Genomic DNA, 9,473 nt, shown 5'->3' with positions numbered 1-9,473 from the left:
TGCAATTTTGATGTTATTTTAATGAAGAGGCATAATTCCCTTAATGCTGAATTGCTTTTAAAATGATAGGTGTAGAATTTGGAAAAGGTTGAGCATAAGTGAGTCTTGCTGTCCTTGACATTATTCCCTTCCAATTTATTTCTTTATTATCTTTATTATTAAAAGTATTACAGATGTCCCCTTTTTTCCCCCATTGATCCCTCTATCCCTCATCCACATCACCCCCAGGTCTTCCCTATACCAGTGTCTGTGACCATAGGTTATGCTATAAGCAAGAAAGTCCTTTGATTAATCTCTCCCCACCCACTCCCCCACCCCTACCCCCACCGTCCTTCTGAAATCCTTCAGTCTGTTCCATGCTTCTGTGTCTCTAGATCTATTTTGTTCATCAGTTTATTTTGTTTATTATATTCCACATATGAGTGAGATCATGTGGTACTTGTCTTTCTCTGACTGGCTTATTTCACTTAGCATAATACTCTCCAGTTCTATCCATGCTGTCCCAAAATGTAAAGGATCATTTTTTTTTTTTTGCATCTGCATAGTATTCGAAGATGTAGATATACCACAGCTTTTTTATCCACTCATCCACTGATGGGCACTTAGGCTGTTTCCAGATCTTAGCTATTGTAAATTGTGCTGCTATGAACATAGGGGTGCATAAGTTCTTTGTGATTGGTGTTTGGGGTTCCTTAGGATATATTCCTAGAAACGGGATCACTGGGTCAAATGGCAAGTCAATTTTTAATTTCTTGAGGAAACTCCATACTGCTTTCCATAGTGGCTGCACCAGTCTGCATTCCCACCAGCAGTGTACTTGGGTGCCCTTTTCTCCACATCCTCCCCAGAATTAGTTATTTGTTGATTTGTTGATGGTAGCCATTCTGACAGGTGTGAAGTGATACCTTATTGTGGTTTTAATTTGCATCTCTCTGATGATTAGCGACATTGAGCATTTTCTCATATGTCTCTTGGCCATCTGTATGTCCTCTTTGGAGAAGTGTCTATTCAGGTCCTCCAATATATTCTGTATTTCTGCTAAGTCATTCTTCATTTCTTACTGGTCATTTTTCTTAGTTTCTATATCTTTTCTCATTCTGTTGAGCATCCTTACAATCAATATTCTGAACTCTGTATCTGATAGATTGCTTATCTCCATTTCATTTAGCTCTTTTTCTGGAGATGTCTCTTGTTGTTTCATTTGGGGTTTGTTTTTTTGTCTCCTCATTTTAACTGCCTATTGGGGTTTGTTTCTATGTATTAGGTAGGCCTGTTAGGACTCTCAGTCTTTTTGGAAGGTCTCTGGTACAGGCCAATGTCAGATGCTTTTTGTGATTGGCCTTGAATACCCTGTTTGGAGCTATCAACAAACCAGAGCTTGAGATTTCCTCTGTTGGATCGGTGCATTTGAACAGGACACAAGATACATACCAAAGTCTGCATTTCCAAGGCCCAGGTCCAGAAGCAGATCAGGCAAAGACTCAAAGCACCCAGAGGTCCACCTCTGCCTGCAAGAAGATTGATCTGAGTCTCTTAATGAGCCTCAGGCTGTAGACCACAGCAAGGCATAAACTCCACAGGGTGAGGCATTTGCTCCCCTCCCCCAGGCAAAAGCTGCCTGGCTGGCAAAGGTCTGCCTGAGAAAGATTTCCTCTGCGGTAGGGGGAATGACAGCACAGGAATCCAGATGGCTGCCTCTGAGCTCTGTCTCCTGAGCCTGCAACCATGGATTCTCACAGCACTCTAGCCCACTCTGCCCTCCTTCTGCGGGAGCCCCAGGTGAGTGGCTGCACACGAAACTTTGTGGGTTGTTCCTTTAAGAGGGGGCCTGCATATCCAGCTTTCTCTCCCTGGCAGACAGAAACCCTGCTGCTTTTCACAGCCAGATGTTATGTGGGCACCCTCCTTAGTTTGGTGCTCTGGCTGAGAAGCCCAGCTTGGGGTTTAGGTCTCAGAGTCGGTGGGAACCCCCACAGCTGAGATCTCCCTCCAGACCTTCAGCTGCTGCCTGTGGGAGCCCTCTCCACCCCCACACTTCCTACCCGTCTCTATGAGGTCTCCGCTTTAAATCTTGGATTATGAGGGTGCTCTCCAGCTTGTCTTCAGTTGATTATTCGGGAGGTTTTTCTGTATTTTAGTTGTAATTCCAGTTTGGTCCTGGGAGAGTGTCAGTGTAGCTTCTGCTTAATCTGCTGCCATCTTGGAATCCTGGGCAGATTTAATTTAAATCTCATTCTAATTCTTACTTCTTCAGCCCTGTTTTTGAGACCTATTAGCTTTTCAGTATATCCATTTAACCCATAGCTTGTGATGCTGTATAGTATTTTGTAGTATGAATTTACTGCCTTTCATTTGCCTATTTTCCTAGATAGGGCACGGAAGTTGTCTCTCTCCAACTCTATGTTGAAAACAGTGATGAAGCAATTGCTCCCCCTGCCCCCCCCCCCCCCCCCCCCAGTAATTTGGTGAAAAATTATCTGTTACAAGAAACCAAGAATGGATCACTGTTGAATTGGGAACTCTATTTTGGTTAATTTATTAAATGATACTGACTCATTTAGAGAATAACTGAAATACATTTTTGTCTCACCACAAGTGCATAGGAGATTGTCATAAAAGACTCTCAAATTCATGGTCATATATAATTTTATTTTATTTCATTGAATTTAGAGTAGTAATATAATTGTTATATTAATCTGTCCTTTTAGGATTACTAGTAATTTTAAGCATCTCTTTATGTACATATTAGTCAATGGAATTTTTTCCTGCAAATTATTTTATATATTTTTCTTACTTCGTAGATTTCTTTCATATACCCTAAATATCAATTACTTACTGTTTTAAGATGCTGCAAATATATATTCACTGATTTATTACCTGATTAATGTCATTTTTGTTTAATATAAATTCTGTGTTTGACAATTAAAAACCCACATCTTTTGTACTTTTTAAGCATTTTAAGATAAGTTCACTCTGATAGAAAGATATTTTCCAATTTTGCCTATTGGGTTACAATATGGCCTTTTACATTCTGGTTTTTAATTAATTTCAGGCTCACTTATCCATGTAGCAAAAACAGGATGTTGCTTTATTTTTGGCCATGTAGTGAGCCTGTTTTCCCAAATATATTGAATTTACATTTCTGATCACATTAGTTTTTGTAAGTTTATAGTTACATTATTCTTTCAGTTCTCTGTTTTGTTACAGGGACTTATTTATTTCTCTCTAACCCAACACTATTTTCATAGCAATGGCTTTTAGAATGTTAGAATATTTGGTAGGTTAAAATCTTTCCTAGATGACTTTTTGAAAATTTATCCAGTTATTGTTTGACTTTTATTTTATTGAATACATTTTAAAACATTTTATGATTCTAAAATAACCAAATTATAACATCATGCAGGTTAGTTTATAAATTCTTTAAGAATTGACAAAAGATCATAACAAATCAATCACAACCAATATCACAAAGTTTTCCTTTTATTCATACCTACTTTTAGGTTATAATAGAATATAAAAATATTTCCCTTGAATTTCAGCTTATTTATGTATTTATTTATTTCAATTGCAGTTTACATTCAATATCATTTTGTTAGTTTCAGGTTTACAGCATAGTGGTTAGACAATTATATATTTTATAAAGTGTTTCCCTCTATATTTTCAGTACCAACCTGGCATCATACATAATTATATCAGTAATATTGACTATATTTCCTGTACTGTACTTTACATCACTATGACTATTTTGTAACTACCCATCTGTACTTCTGAATCCCTTTACATTTTCACCCAGTTCCCCGGCTCCCCTCCCCTCTGCTGCTAAATTCTTGATACTTTTTATTTTCCCCAAGAAAAGAATATTTTATTCCCAGGATAGAGTATACATTATATTATTTCTTTAAAATGAAAACCTTTCCTTATATATTTTGGATATTAACCCTTTATCAGATGTGTCATTAGCAAATATGTTCTCCCATATAGTGGGCTCCCTTTTTGTTGTTGTTGATGGTTTCTTTTGCTGTGCAGAAGCTTTTTATTTTGATGCAGTCCCATTTGTTTATTTTCTCCTTAGTTTTGCTTGCCCTAGGAGATATATCAGCAAACATATTGCTACGAGAGATGTCTGAGATTTTGCTGCTTATGTTTTCCTCTAGAATTTTTATGATTTCATGTCTTACATTTAAGTCTTTTATCCATTTTGAGTTTATTTTTGTGTATGGTATAAGTTGGTGGTCCAGTTTCATTTTTTTTGCATGTACCTGTCCAGTTTTCCCAACTCCATTTATTGAAGAGACTGTCTTTACTCCATTGTATATTCTTGCCTCCTTTGTCAAATATTAATTGGCCAAAATGGCGTGGGTCAATTTCTGGGTTCTCTGTTCTGTTCCACTGATCTATATGTCTGTTCTTGTGTCAGTACCAGGCTGTTTTGATAACTGTGGCTTTGTAATATAACTTGATATCTGGTATTGTGATTCCCTCCAACTTTGTTCTTCTTTCTCAAGATTGCCATGGCTATTCAGGGTGGTTTTGGTTCCATATAAATTTTTGAAGTGTTTGTTCTAGATCTGCGAAAATGAAAAAATGCTCAATGTCATTAATCATCAGAGAGATGCAAATTAAAACCACAATGAGGCATCACTTCACACTTGTAAGAATGGCTGCCATCAACAAATCAACAAACCACAAGTGCTGGCGAGGAGTCGAGAAAAGGGAACCTTAGTACACTGCTGGTGGGAATGCAGACTGGGGTAACCTCTATGGAAAGCAGTGTGGAGGTTCCTCAAGAAATTAAAAACTGACCTGCCATTTGGCCCAGTGATCCCGCTTCTAGGAATATATCTTAAGAAACCTGAAACACCAGTCACAAAGAACTTATGTACCCCTATGTTCATAGCAGTGCAATTTACAATAGCTAAGATCTGGAAACAACCCAAGTGCCCATCAGTAGATGAGTAGATAAAAAAGCTGTAGGACATTTACACCATGAAGTACTATGCAGTTGTTAAAAAATTTTTTTTTAAAATTTAAAAAAAAAAAGGATCTTTTATCCTTTGGGTAAGAATGGAGAGAACTAGAAAGTATATGCTAAGTGAAATAAGCTAGTCAGAGAAAGACAAGTACCACATGATCTCACTCATATGTGGAATATTATAAACAAAATAAACTGATGAACAAAATGGATCCAGAGACATAGAAGCATGGAACAGACTGAAGGATCTCAGAGGGAAGGTGGGGAGTGGGGAGTGGGAAGGGAGAGATTAATCAAAGAACTTAAATGTTTATAAGCATAACCCATGGACACAGACTTTGGTCTGGGGAAGGCCTAGGGGTGGGATGAATGCAGGGTGGAGGAGATCAATGGGAGTAAAAAGGGGACATCTGTAATATTTTCAACAATAAAAATAAAGAAACTTAAAATAATAATAATAATAAATAAATAAAATGAAAACCTTTCTACATCAAAATTCTGAGACTTTTTTCCTTTGTCAGTCATTGGTTTCTCAATGTTTAACAATTAAAAAATAAAAATATTTTTATGGTTTATTTCATCTTACAAAGTAACAATGCTCATCAGAGTAAATATAGGAATTAGAGAAAAATATAAGAACATAAATTCTACTACCCCAGAAAACTACCTTTAACATTTAAATTTCATTTAAGTCATCTTCATCTACTATATATTTTCCAGTGATTTAGAAGATGAAGTTCCTTGTAGACTTTAGGAAAAGTAAATATAACTTCAAAATTTTCAAATAGTCTTGTGATCCATATTTCTGTAATTAAAATAAAAATAGTATGTATTTTGTTTTCTCCTATATTTAAATTATAAAAATTATTATACATGTTTCTCAGGTGAATAGATACATGAACTTCTATCTATAGTCTTTATTATATTTCCAAAATATACAGTTCTTAGGAGCAAGAGTAACAGTGTCAGATTAGGTTGAAAGGAAATATGTAATATATTACAAACACCTAGCTGGGGCTTAATTTTTCATTTATTTTCCTAATTTTCCACATTATTTTAATATCTGTAAAAAAACTTATTTTTCTATCTTCCTTATACCTATATATGCATTGAGTTCAGACCAGTGCAAATCCTCTCATATGGGGAACAGATTATCTGATTATGTTATTTGCAGTGGATCAAATAGCATTAAAGGAAGGCAGTTTATCTCTATGATCTTAGGCAAATTATATTTACTGAAGGATGTATAATAAAATTGATAAGGGATCATTACAGGAGATTTTATCACAAAAATTATCCTTATCATTCAGTTAGTAAATTTAAACATCACTGTTTGCCCATGATACAAGTTTATATATCTCATATTAGTGTTTGGAAACTTTACAATGGAGTACTATATTTTGTCATTTTTTTTTAAAGTTAGTTTTTACACATATAATTTTATATTGAAAGTACAGTTTGGAGAAATACTGCCAGTAATCTGAAGGGAGTTGTAATTTAATTTAATATGAACCTCCTAGGTTTGACACACTTTGTGAAACTAGCCTGTGGTTTCCAAGAAATCAGTAATGCCAGATCAAAATCTTTAAATACGTAAACTACTTTAATTTATTGTTTGCTGTTTTAGTCAAGGAAAATTAATCATCTTAAAGTATTTTATTATTTTCCAGCTCTCCCTTTCCCATTTCTGTTTCATAACAAAAGAAATAGTCTACAAGAGAAAAATATCACGAAGACATGCATAGGAACTTTTCCTGTAGTAATTATGTTTATAAGGATAAGCATGTTATCAGTTAATTTTACTTGTCTCAATCAGCATGCTATGGGTTGAATTATTCCCCCCACCCTTCATATGTTGAAGTCCATACCCCAGTTTGTCGTAACGCAATTTTATTTGGAAATAGGGTCATTGCAGATATCATAAGTGAAGATAAGGTCATACTGGGTTTGAGTGGCACTGTAATCCAGTGTGACCGCTATACTTGTAAAAAGAGGACATTTGGAATAAACCCACACACAGGTGGAAATCGTAGTTATAATGCCACAAGCCAAGAAGTTACCAGAAGCTGGGAGGGAGGACTAGATCTGATCCTTCTGTCTTGCCCTCGTAGGCAGTATGGCACCTTCATTTTGGACTTCAAGTCTCCAGAACTGTCAGACAATACGTTTCTGTTGTTTAAGCTGCCCAGTTTATGGTACTTTGTTACCTGGGCCCTAGCAACAGAAACCAAAAAAATGTGAAAGTAGTTTTGGAATTGGGTAATGGGTAGAGGCTAGAAGAGTTCTGAGGTACATTACAGAAAAAAAGCTTATTTTGCCTTGAAGAAATTGTTACTAGAAGTATGAATGTCTGAGGTGCATCTGGTAAGGTCTCAGACATAAATGAGAAATGTTATTGGAAACTGGATGGAAGGTGATCTTTGCTATAAAGTTGCAGAGAACTTGACTGGTGGAAAGTAGAACTTATAAGTGATGAACTGATTTTTTCCTTGCTGCTTATAGTTAAAGGTAAGAGGAAAGAGATAAAGAATAAATTGTTAAGCAAAAAGGAACTTGAAAATTTGGAAAATTCTTAGCCTGTTCATATAGCAAAAACTGAGAAAGCATGTTCTGGAGAGAATGCCCAGAGTGTATCCTGATAACTGTTTGCTGAAGAGATGAGGCATTGACCTGTGGGCTTATATCAGCCATCTCAGCAGAAACACCGCCAGCTTGGACTGAAAGGGACAGTGAAAGGATGAAGGGAAGGAAGGCTGTTGGACTTCTGAGTTTCTAGAGCCATGAAATGGACCCCGAGAGCTGTTCATGAATATGTGCTTTCCTTCAAGAAAAGGGAAGAATGGCCCCAAAGGTGGGTCAGAGGCTGGCTTCTCTTTGGTTACCAAAGGCAGGGTTAGGTCATTAGATCCAGAGGGCAGGGCCACCACTCAGGTTTGACAGAAGGGGAACAAACTAACACATTGTAACAATCAGTGAAATCTCAATGTCTTATGATATTTCTTTTTAATAAATTATATATGCAAGGGCGTTTTATTCAGTATTCCGGGTGCCTTTTGTATAGATGTAAATTAAGAGGACACATTTTTGGCTCTTGTGCATGTATTCCTTTATCAGCAGAAGGAAAATGTCTTAAAACCCTGCACTGGAATTTTATTAGGAGAAAAAGAGTTAATAGAGTTAATCTTGAGATGACTCAGATATACAATACTGAAAAGAAAAAGAAGTGTGAGTGTTTTTAACAGATGCAATGTGGAGGTAGAAATGTATATCAAGAATATTTATTAAGGTTGTGGTAAAAATAATGATTTTAGGCATCCAATGCAACAAACCTATTCAGGAACAGATTAGTTTTGCTGAAACCTGAGAGAAATGTTTCCCTTAGGAAGCCCCAGGTTTGTTGCACTGGTATGTGTCTAAAGTGTGTAGAAGAAGAAATATGCATTATAAATCAGAATGCCAGAGAACTTTCAAACTGAGTGCTAAATAAAACTCACTTTAATGAGACATTTAAAGCTACTACAGAACAAAGTAGAAAGAAGTCCACAATAAATGACACAGTTCATCAATCAGAATAAAAATTAATATTTAAACATCTAACATCATTGATGTCAAGTTACATTCATTATTGTGTTGATGTAAAATCAAAATTCAAAAGTAATACTTTGGCTTACTTGATAAATTAAAAACAGCCATTTTCCTTCAAATCTAAAATATTATTCTAATAACTAAATGTTTGTTCTTATTAAACATATAGAGAAGAGTACACTAAAAGTATGTCATCCAATACAGTATTCTATGAACAGAACTTTAGATAGAGGGTCTATGATACAGTAAAAAAGTCCTTAAAAAGTAAAGTATAAAGCCCAGAATAGTTTTTTGCAGTATACTGAGGAATTTCTCAAGACTCAGGGCTACATCTTTACACAGCATCAGGAATTTCTCTAGCTAATAGGGTGTGTCTGAATGGTTTAGAAACTCTTCTTTTTTTTTTTTTTTTTGAGTCAGTTTCTAAGGATTGTGGACCAATGCAATTTCTACTAAAGTGAAGCTTCTCATCTTTTTCTCTAAAAGACTTTTAAGAAATTTAAATTTTTCTCTAACGAACTTTTATGAAATTACAAATACATCTTTGAAATACTTTGTCCACCTTACTCACGCACATATTATAGAAAGTTAACTCTTTACAGTCAACAGACATTACCAATTATGCCAAATATTTTGCAGTCAAAGGTTTTGTAAATGCTAACACAGTATACTTTAGCACAGGCCTTGGAAGCTTTTATTCACTCTGCCTTTGTTGTGAGGGTTCTAATTAAATGTCTTATCTCCCAAGGCTTAACAGTGATAAATTCTTGCTTCAAAATTAATCTTTTGTTTTGGTTTCATTCTTATTTTCTGTTTTAATTGTACTTTTTCTTTCCAGTTTGAACAATGTCATTCTGAATAAGGTTCTCGCCTAAATAAAACAAATACTCTTTGTTCAATAAATACAAGAAATACA

Source organism: Miniopterus natalensis, chromosome 2 (assembly GCF_054644295.1).
Source record: "Miniopterus natalensis isolate mMinNat1 chromosome 2, mMinNat1.hap1, whole genome shotgun sequence".
NCBI classification, from domain to species: Eukaryota; Metazoa; Chordata; class Mammalia; order Chiroptera; family Miniopteridae; genus Miniopterus; species Miniopterus natalensis.
The sequence above is the reverse complement of the archived record's forward strand: the minus strand, read 5'-3'. Positions refer to the sequence as shown.